Source organism: Danio rerio, chromosome 2, assembly GCF_052040795.2.
Source record: "Danio rerio strain M-AB ecotype USA chromosome 2, GRCz13ab, whole genome shotgun sequence".
Classification (NCBI taxonomy): domain Eukaryota; kingdom Metazoa; phylum Chordata; class Actinopteri; order Cypriniformes; family Danionidae; genus Danio; species Danio rerio.
In genome coordinates, this window is record NC_141022.1 from 24910074 (window position 1) to 24919022 (window position 8949).

At 39.7% G+C, this 8949-nt stretch overlaps 1 long non-coding RNA gene across 1 annotated transcript; it reads right to left on the reverse strand.

Moving 5' to 3' along the window:
- Positions 1–608: 608 nt before the first annotated feature.
- On the reverse strand, positions 609–7199 carry LOC141378047 (uncharacterized). The gene is made up of 5 exons (XR_015478458.1): positions 7088–7199; positions 6896–7016; positions 3194–3243; positions 2887–3045; positions 609–2794 (listed from the first exon to the last, which is right to left on the reverse strand). It is a non-coding gene; the product is annotated as an uncharacterized LOC141378047 (long non-coding RNA).
- Positions 7200–8949: the final 1750 nt, after the last annotated feature.

The window sequence follows — 8949 nt, forward strand, 5'->3', positions numbered from 1 at the left end:
AGGTGTAATATTCTCAAGCTCTACGGCAGCAGTTTGTGTGTTGTGGTTGGATGGAGGGTGTCTGAGTCAGCGGTGTGGTTTTATTTGAGTTCCCTTTCAGCAAATAGCGAACCGCTTTTATTCCCTTATGACATTTTCCATGCTGTTCTTACTGGCAGTGTAGGCACATATGCTGGTCTTGCAGATGGCAACGGGTACATTTATCCCCCTTTGATCCTCCAAACCTGTTCTCCAGGAAGGTCTCTGGCACCACATGGTTTGTTGATCGCAACTTAATTTTGGCAACATGTGCAGTGTGCTCTTTCATTCAAATGCAATTTTAGTTGTTTACTCAAATGTAGTTACAACTGAACGTGGAGATAATTCTAATATGCAAAGTCAACAGTGTCCCTGTATCAAGACATACACACACACACACACACACACACACACACACACACACACATATATATATATATATATATATATAGAGAGAGAGAGAGAGAGAGAGAGAGAGAGAGAGAGAGAGTGAAAACGCATTCAATTAACATTTTCTGGCAACTAATGCAGATCCCAGTTTGGTAGAGTAAAAGTGAAAATAATAAATATTGAATACCAATAATACAATCTGAGTCAGAGCAGGCTCTTATTTGCTCATTTTCTGAATCATTCACGCTTAGTGTCATTAGGCAAAGAGCATCTTGTCATTTGAGTCTTTTGAACTTCATCACAATAATGGTGAATCAGAGGCAAGAGGCATGCGCGCACACTGTAATATCAAACATTCATACCAGATTTTATTTTCTCTGGAATTATTAGGTATGGTTTAGAGTTAAATGTTAATTTTTGCTTTATTCTATAGTCTGATGAAGTCTGATGAATATGCAAATAAGCACATTGCATTTATAGCTTCTATTTAGAAAATATCAATTGGTCAGACTAACAAATGTTTTTGTTGTGTGATTGAAAATTCCACAAAAATATTGATTTCATAAATTAGAAATTGGTGTTGTGTTGTCTAAAAACGAATATGAAGTGAAAGGGTGAAACCTTTTCCCCCACAAATCCAAAGACATGTGCTGTAGGTTAATTGGGTACGCTAAATTGGCCGTAGTGTATGTGTGTAATTGAGTGTTTATGGGTGTTTCCCTAGTGATCGGTTGCAGCTGGAAGGGCACCCGCTGCATAAAACATATGCTGGATAAGCTGGCGGTTTATTCCGATGTGGCGACCCCAGATTAATAAAGGGACTAAGCTGAAAAGAAAATGAATGAATACATTTGAGAAACAAAAAGTTTAATTTGTGTAAACCAAAAAGGGTCTCATGTATAAATCTTTACATTAGAAACCTTTCTAAAAATGAACGTACGGCAGAATACACTTTAATTTATTAATGATCATGGCTCATATGATGACTTAAAGTGGTTCAATTAAATCAATATTTAATTTAAAAATGTTTACTTAGACTTGCAGCTGCGCACATTTGAGCACTTTGTTTTTTATACATCACAACCTTTGCGTGGGAAGTAGCGAATCCACATTTATAAATGAAACCCTGAAAAGGTAAAGAAATAATCAGTTGTCGCATCTGTAAACTTCTGACTCTAATTCCATACCTTCATCCATAGCAGCTGTAAAAGAATGCAAATTCGGCTGAGCCCTGCTTTTCCTCACATTAGAGCGCATATCAAAGTATCAACACATAAATGCGCTGAAAGTTAATAGTATTGTGTTTCGCATGCAGTGCTGCGAGGATGACTCAGACTTGTAAGAGCATTACTATGGCTGGATTTGGCTGCCAATTAAAATGCCCATGTGTGTGAGCAGTGTGTGGGTTGGTGGGGCTGCGCTCTTTCACACAAGCGAAGCCTCAGGGGATCATTAATCTAAAGCTAATAAGAGACCTGGTAATTGGGGATGTGGTTCTGTGTGTTTTGTGAGCGGGTGTAATAATCATAATAGAAACGCAGGCTTAATCACCCCAACAAAAAAAAGGACACCGGTAGGCAGCCATCGGGGAATGAGTTAATTAAATAAAACAGTACCATTTTCATGTGATCTATTTCTGTGTATGTGTACTGATGACACGGGTCATTTTATTTTCACCATATGACCAATCTGCCCGGCGTGACGTGTGAAAACGGTGGTGTTCTCCATCAACACCTTCATTACTTAGCCTGCGTGATACGGCCGCCCACCCTGCATGCCTCTGTGAGTGACTCTGATTGGTGAGGAACAGGCCATGTGTGGGCAGAGAGGTGTCATTCTCATATTAGTGGCCCTCACACTGTGTGTACCTACACCCTGCCGTCCATCCATGTCTCAGGGATGATGATGATGAGAATGATGATGATGGTTGTGGTGCCCACATAGTGTGGTCAAGGAATGTTTCATCCATCTAGCCACAGATATAGAAGTGCGATGCGCACAGACGCATTCGTGCACGCTCGACGTTACGGACGCGCAAAGAGGTATAAACACACGTACGCAGCAGGCACCCACGTATGCAGACATCCTCGAGCGGAGCTGCCCACACATCTCGCTGTGTCAATAAGCGCTCATCTGTGGGAAAGAGATAAAGTGAGGTAAGAGGGGATTCCTTCTGCGTAGTCTCTTTCACAACTTCTGCTCTCCGCACCGCTGTAAAAAAGCAGGGGGTGGGAGGTGATACTCTTCCTGGCGCAGTGATGTCACAGCGAACGTTGAGGGTGACATCAGAACATTTCATGAGGATTATTTGCATGGAACTTAAGTATTATTTTTAAAGCCCCATTTTTTTTACCTCTGATTTTTTGGGAAAAATTGGCTTGGAAAGCTGTGAACAGAAGATAGAGGAGTGGGTGTGATGAGGCAACGCAGGAGAGAAATTCTTAGGTTAATTTAATATTTAGACAAACATATACTTGCTTTGAAGGGACAGAAAGTCCTCTGGTACTTGTGCTTTTGAATGTCATGCCATGACGTGTGCTGACAGATCAGCTGATTGATGCGAATTTCAAATGCTCCAGTCTTTGTGAAGCGATCTTGTAAACCAGTGAACATTAGAGCCAATCACATCAGTCATATCTGTTGAGCATAATGGCCAATAAGCGGTGTTCAAAATGCAAGCAGAAAATGCTGCTGTCATCACATTTATAGGAAAAACTTATAGAAGTTGGTATTTTTGTGGGAGATAAATAATAATTAGACACCGACACATCATCAAAGTACTCACAGTCTTATGTTACATCCTCCCAGTGACGCTCTTCAATATAGATTTTAAACCTGGAAGATTAAATTAGAGGGTATAAGCTCAATATAAGCCAGCTATTCCCAATAATTAAAGATAATATATGCAATTCTTGTCTTAAATTAGGCTTAATACACATAAATATGTTATATCTCAGAAAATGCAATCAAGGGTGTCATGACCTTTTGAGGAAAGAAGAAATTATTCATTCTGAATAATGAATCCAGACCAGATGACATGAAATTCATTAATTATTAAAAACTTCTTGACTACTGCTTTTTTCAGCTGTCACTGGGATTGTACCTTTTAAAAAAGAACACTTTCGTAGATACTAACATGTATATTTTAGATATTCATTTTGGTACAAATGTGTACCCTTTCTTAAAGGTACTGCCCCAGTGAAAACTCGCGTACCTATGTCTGAGAATGTAGGGTTTTGGTAGGCAGGGTTTCGCGGGGTCTTAAAAAGTCTAAAATGAAAAATCGAAATTTAAGGCCTTAAAAAGTATTAAATTTGCTGTTCTAGGTCTTAAATATTTTTGCACAAGTCTTATTTTTCCTATGCTGGGTCTTAAAATTGTAAAGTTAATAGTTAAAGGAAATAGTTAAAAAGGAAAATGTAAGTTTGCGTACTCTGGTTAGAGAAAGTTGAATTAATAGCCCTTTTCCACTGACTAGTACAGCACGGTATGGGTCGGTACTGGCACCTTTATCAGGCTTGCATGTCCACTGCCTAAAGGGTACCAATGGTACCAAATAAATGCAACATATATGAACACATACAGACGTTTACAGTCTCCAGTATGTTACTAATTACAGAAAAACTACACACAGCATACATTTTGTCCTTATATGGGTTCAAAAACAACATTCAACATATAGTCTACAGTCAGTGGAAACCTCTCATCTGTATCTTAATTCTTCCCCAGCACATGTAACCTCTGTTATAATGTAATTCTGTCATTCCGAGTTCATAATAGTCCAAAAGGCTATGATAAACATGGCAGTTTGCTCATGAAACAGGTTGCTGAAACCATTTGCTCCTGTGTTTTGTCATCAGGCTTCTCCTTTGTTTTTTCGTGCTTCACTCTCACGTTTGTTTGATTTTGAAAGTATTGGATGTCAGAAGCACTTCAATAATCACGCACACATTATTATCATCAGCTCAAGAAGTTTGTTATATCAAATATACTCGCGATTACAAGCTCCCCTGAGAAAGTGAAACCGCTCGCACTTTTAGACGGCCTCATGAAAGGAAAACAGGACATGGCAGATTTTGTTCTTCTTGGTTTTGTGGCTGTACATCAAGACAGCAATAGGGTTTGTTTGAGCTTGGGTCAACCATGGCTCGTTATTATATGCATATCGTATTATGATGTATTGTTTCAGCTGTGTATATAAAACATGGCGGTTCCTTTGTTTTTATTCTAGCTAGCTCCACGAGCGAGTGACGTTTTTTCTGTAACCAATCAGCAATCAGCTGCACTTGTAGCTCCACCTTTTAGTTCCCTTTCTCGTGCTCAGTACCCTTTTTAAAAGGTGACCAAAAAGTGGTATGGTACGGTTCACTTTTAGGTACCTTTTGGCAGTGGAAATGGCCATAAAAGCGTACCGAACCGTACCGTACCATACAGTACCACTAAGTGGAAACGGGCCATTAAACAGAAGCTGAAGTCTGTCGCTGAAAAAAAACCTGCATAATTTATTCTTTCAAGCTTTGTTTCTTCCGAGCTTATCTGAGTTCTGTTGCATGGTTCTGCTCCATAGATTTATTTAACTACAACTCTTTATTAGGTTAAAGGTTTGAAACTGATTAGAACTTGAAGTGGCTACGAGGTTTTAAAGGGCACCTATTGTGAAAAATCTACTTTTCAAGCTGTTTTGACTGACGTGTGTATAGACCATCATATTGGGATGATATAAACACACAGTCCTTTTTTTTCAATTTAACAACATAAAAACGGTGGACCAATTAGAGCATTTTTTAGATTGACCACAACTTGACGTAGGAGTGTGGTCCCCCATACACCAATATTGACAGGCACGTGTCACCTAATCCTCAGTTTGTCATTTAACGTCCGCCATTTTCAGCGTGTGAGTCAAAGCATTGTCACTAAAGGAACACCCTTGCTCTATTTTTAGATCCAAGGCTCAACACAAGATCAGCATTCACAACATGATCGCTCGAATCTAAATTATTGTTTGTAACTTTGTTTGTAGGTAGGTTTGCAAACTAGTGTACTTTTCATTGCGTCTACCTTGAACTTCAGCCGTTCATTTCTCAAGGTCACAGAAGCTCCCTGTGAGTGTGATCTTAACTAGGTGGTGCTGAAAGTGCGAGCGCCTTTTCCTCACGTGAGTGTCGCTCCATTGGAAATAAAATAACAAACTTGACTGCAGGTCACACACCAGAAGCGCTGCTCGGTGAAGCACAGCGTCACGCCACGCAGCGCCATGCATTTTAAAATTCTAAACATAAGTTTCTATCAGGGTACACACAATGGCGTTTAAGTCGGCGGATGTCCGCGGCGCCTAGTCAGGATTCGGGACACTTCATGCTTCTGCCACGCCACAGAGCTCCATCAGAATAGTTTCATTTTAAATAACATGCGAATGTGCATGTCTGATGTGTCGTGTCGTGGCTCTAAGCGGGTCATCTGGTGCCTCAGTCAAAGTTAATTCAGTGTGCATGGTTATTAGTCTCGGTATACAACAGTTGGCTGTAAAACTATACAAAGACAAAAATGATTTTGTACTCTGCTTGGTCTTTGTTCGAGGCGTACATGTACGGCTGAATACTGATCCTCTCATTCATGCTGCCTGCTTCTCTCTGTCTGCCTGTCTGTTGCCAAACACAGAGAGAGGGAGCTCTTGGCTCCGCCCCCTTGTTACATTGGTCGATAAATTGAAGCTAACTTTCATGTAAAGCATCACACCCCTAAAACAGTGAGCTGTGTACACGCCCCCAAAATGACACATTATAACACATTATAATAAAAAAAATCTGAGTTGTGTTTTAAACTGAACCTAAACTATCACACACAAGAGAACCATAATATTAATATTAAATTATAAAAAGGGGTAAACTATGTGCCCTTTAAAATATTCTGAGAAGGTCTTTAAAAAGTCTTCAAAAGGTATTGAAATTATCTTTAGGATTCCTGCATATAACTCAAATGGCCTCCAGTCACCAGATCCCACTTCAGTAGAGCACTTTGGCTTTTGCTGCAATGGGAGATTCACAAAACACGCATTTTAGCTGACAAACATGCAGCAATTGTGTTGTTGTCATGTCAATGTGGGGCAAAATCTCTGAAGAAAGTTTCCAGCAGCATATGAATCTACATCTTGAATAATTAAGGCAGTTTTAAAGGCAAAAGTGGGTCCAACTTTCAATTAGTCAAGTTCTAGCCTACTACTACTAGTCTAATGTGGCAGTGAACACTTGAACAAACTAGTCCGGCCATTATTTAGTGATTTCTACCTAAATAAACCAACAACCAAAGTCTAGTTTATTTGTAGTAAAGAGAAAGACACCACGACTGACATAAGACAATAAAGAAACATTTTACTAGGCGCTCGTGTTCAGATTTCTTGGATTTTTGAACTCGCACAATGGGACGCAGATGAGACTGACACTGTGGAACTCATTTAACGTCCACCTGTTTCCTATAAACTTTTCATTACCTCTGCATAAAACGTGGTCTGTCCAAAGCAGAGATGTCCGCAGCTGACAAGCAGAGAGGTGACGAGTCCTTACCCTGAAAGCACATTTTAATCCGCACTGCTCCCTCTGGAGTCTGGGAACCTGTTACAGAGAAGTGTGAGGTTACACACTCGCAAACGCTCACAGCACATCCAAGAATACAACTGTCTGACCTCGGAAAAAGTGCACACGCTCCGTCCGGAAAGTCGAAGAGAAAATGTGCAGGCCACATGCACTAAACAATGTAAATGCAAGTCATAAACAAGCTCATTTCCTCAGTGTTTCCAGAGCAGTAGGCTGTGTCAGCAAGATGATAGGCTAATGTGCATCCCATGTGACAATCGTTTCAGATGCTTTGATGTGATAACTAAACAAACTTTCACATGAGAATCGCAGTAATGCCTTCGGCTATCGTGGTGCAATAGGAGAGCGAGACAAAACGAAGCAGAATTAACTAGGAATTTAATGCGCCGTTTGAATTCCCCTTGATCTTCCATGGCTCCTGTCACTTCTTTCCTATATGTGAGTCATAGAGGCATCAGAGGAAGCTTCTTCCATCAATAGGCTTTTTCATGTTGTGGGATGTTGACGTCCACCAGCCTCCTACCCACCTCTAGATCAAGGTGACCTCTGGGGCACAAACAGCTGCTCCCCTGGAGTTTAGTTCGTCATGATGGTGACAAAGCAGTGCACCTCCGGGACTTCTATGTTGCTGGGTCTTTTTTTAAGCCATACAAATTATGATTATGTGAAATCTGTCAATAGTGAAAAGTTCCGTTCATAATGTTCTTATGTTCTTCTATCTTCAGTTTTTTCACTTTAAAGACCATGAAAAAACGTATTAATCTCCATAAAAGTGACACAGGAGTCTGAGAAAAATGCTCATTTGAGAAGAAAATTTTAGATGGCACATAGAGGCTTTTGGATCTGAACTCTTCATAAATATACACTCACCGGCCACTTTATTAGGTACACCTTTCCAACTTCTCGTTAACGCAAATTTCTAATCAGCCAATCACATGGCAGCAACTCAATGCATTTAGGCATGTAGACATGGTCAAGACGAACTGCTGCAGTTCAAACCAAGCATCAGAATGGGGGAAAACGGTGATTTACTTGATTTTGAACGAGGCATGGTTGTTGGTGCTAGATGGGCAGGTCTGAGTATTTCAGAAACTTCTGATCTACTGGGATTTTCACGCACAACCATCTCTAGGGTTTACAGAGAATGAGAAAAAGAGAAAATATGCAGTGAGTGGAAGTTCTGTGGGCACAAATGCTTTGTCCATGCCAGAGGTCATGAGAATGACTTGACTAATTTGAGCTGAAAGAAAGGCAACAGTAACTCAAATAACCACTCATTACAACCAAGGTATGCAGAAGAGCATCTCTGAACGCACAACACGTCCAACCTTGAGGCGAATGGGCTACAGCAGCAGAAGACCACACCGGGTGCCCTCCTGTCAGCTAAAAACAGGAAACTGAGGCTATAATTTGCACAGACTAATCAAAATTAGACAATAGATTTTAGACATTGCCTGGTCTGAGTCTTGATTTCTGCTGCAACATTCGGATGGTAGGGTCAGAATTTGGCGTGAACAACATGAAAGCATGGATCCATTCTGCCTTGTATCAACGATTCAGGCGGGTGGTGGTGGTGTAATGGTGTGGGGGGTATTTTCTTGGCTCACTTTGGACCCATTATTACTAATTGAGTTTTGTATCGATGCCACAGTCTTCCTGAGTAAGGTGTACCTTATAAAGTGGCCGCTGAATGTGTGTGTGTGTGTGTGTATATATATATATATATATATATATATATATATATATATATATATATATATATATATATATATATATATATATAATATAATATAATATAATAAAATAAAATATATATATGTGTGTGTGTGTGTGTATATATATATATATATATATATATATATATATATATATATATATATATATAAAATATAATGCCTCAAAACCTGAGTTGTCTCACAGATGAGTTTCTCATTTTAATTGTTAAATGGTC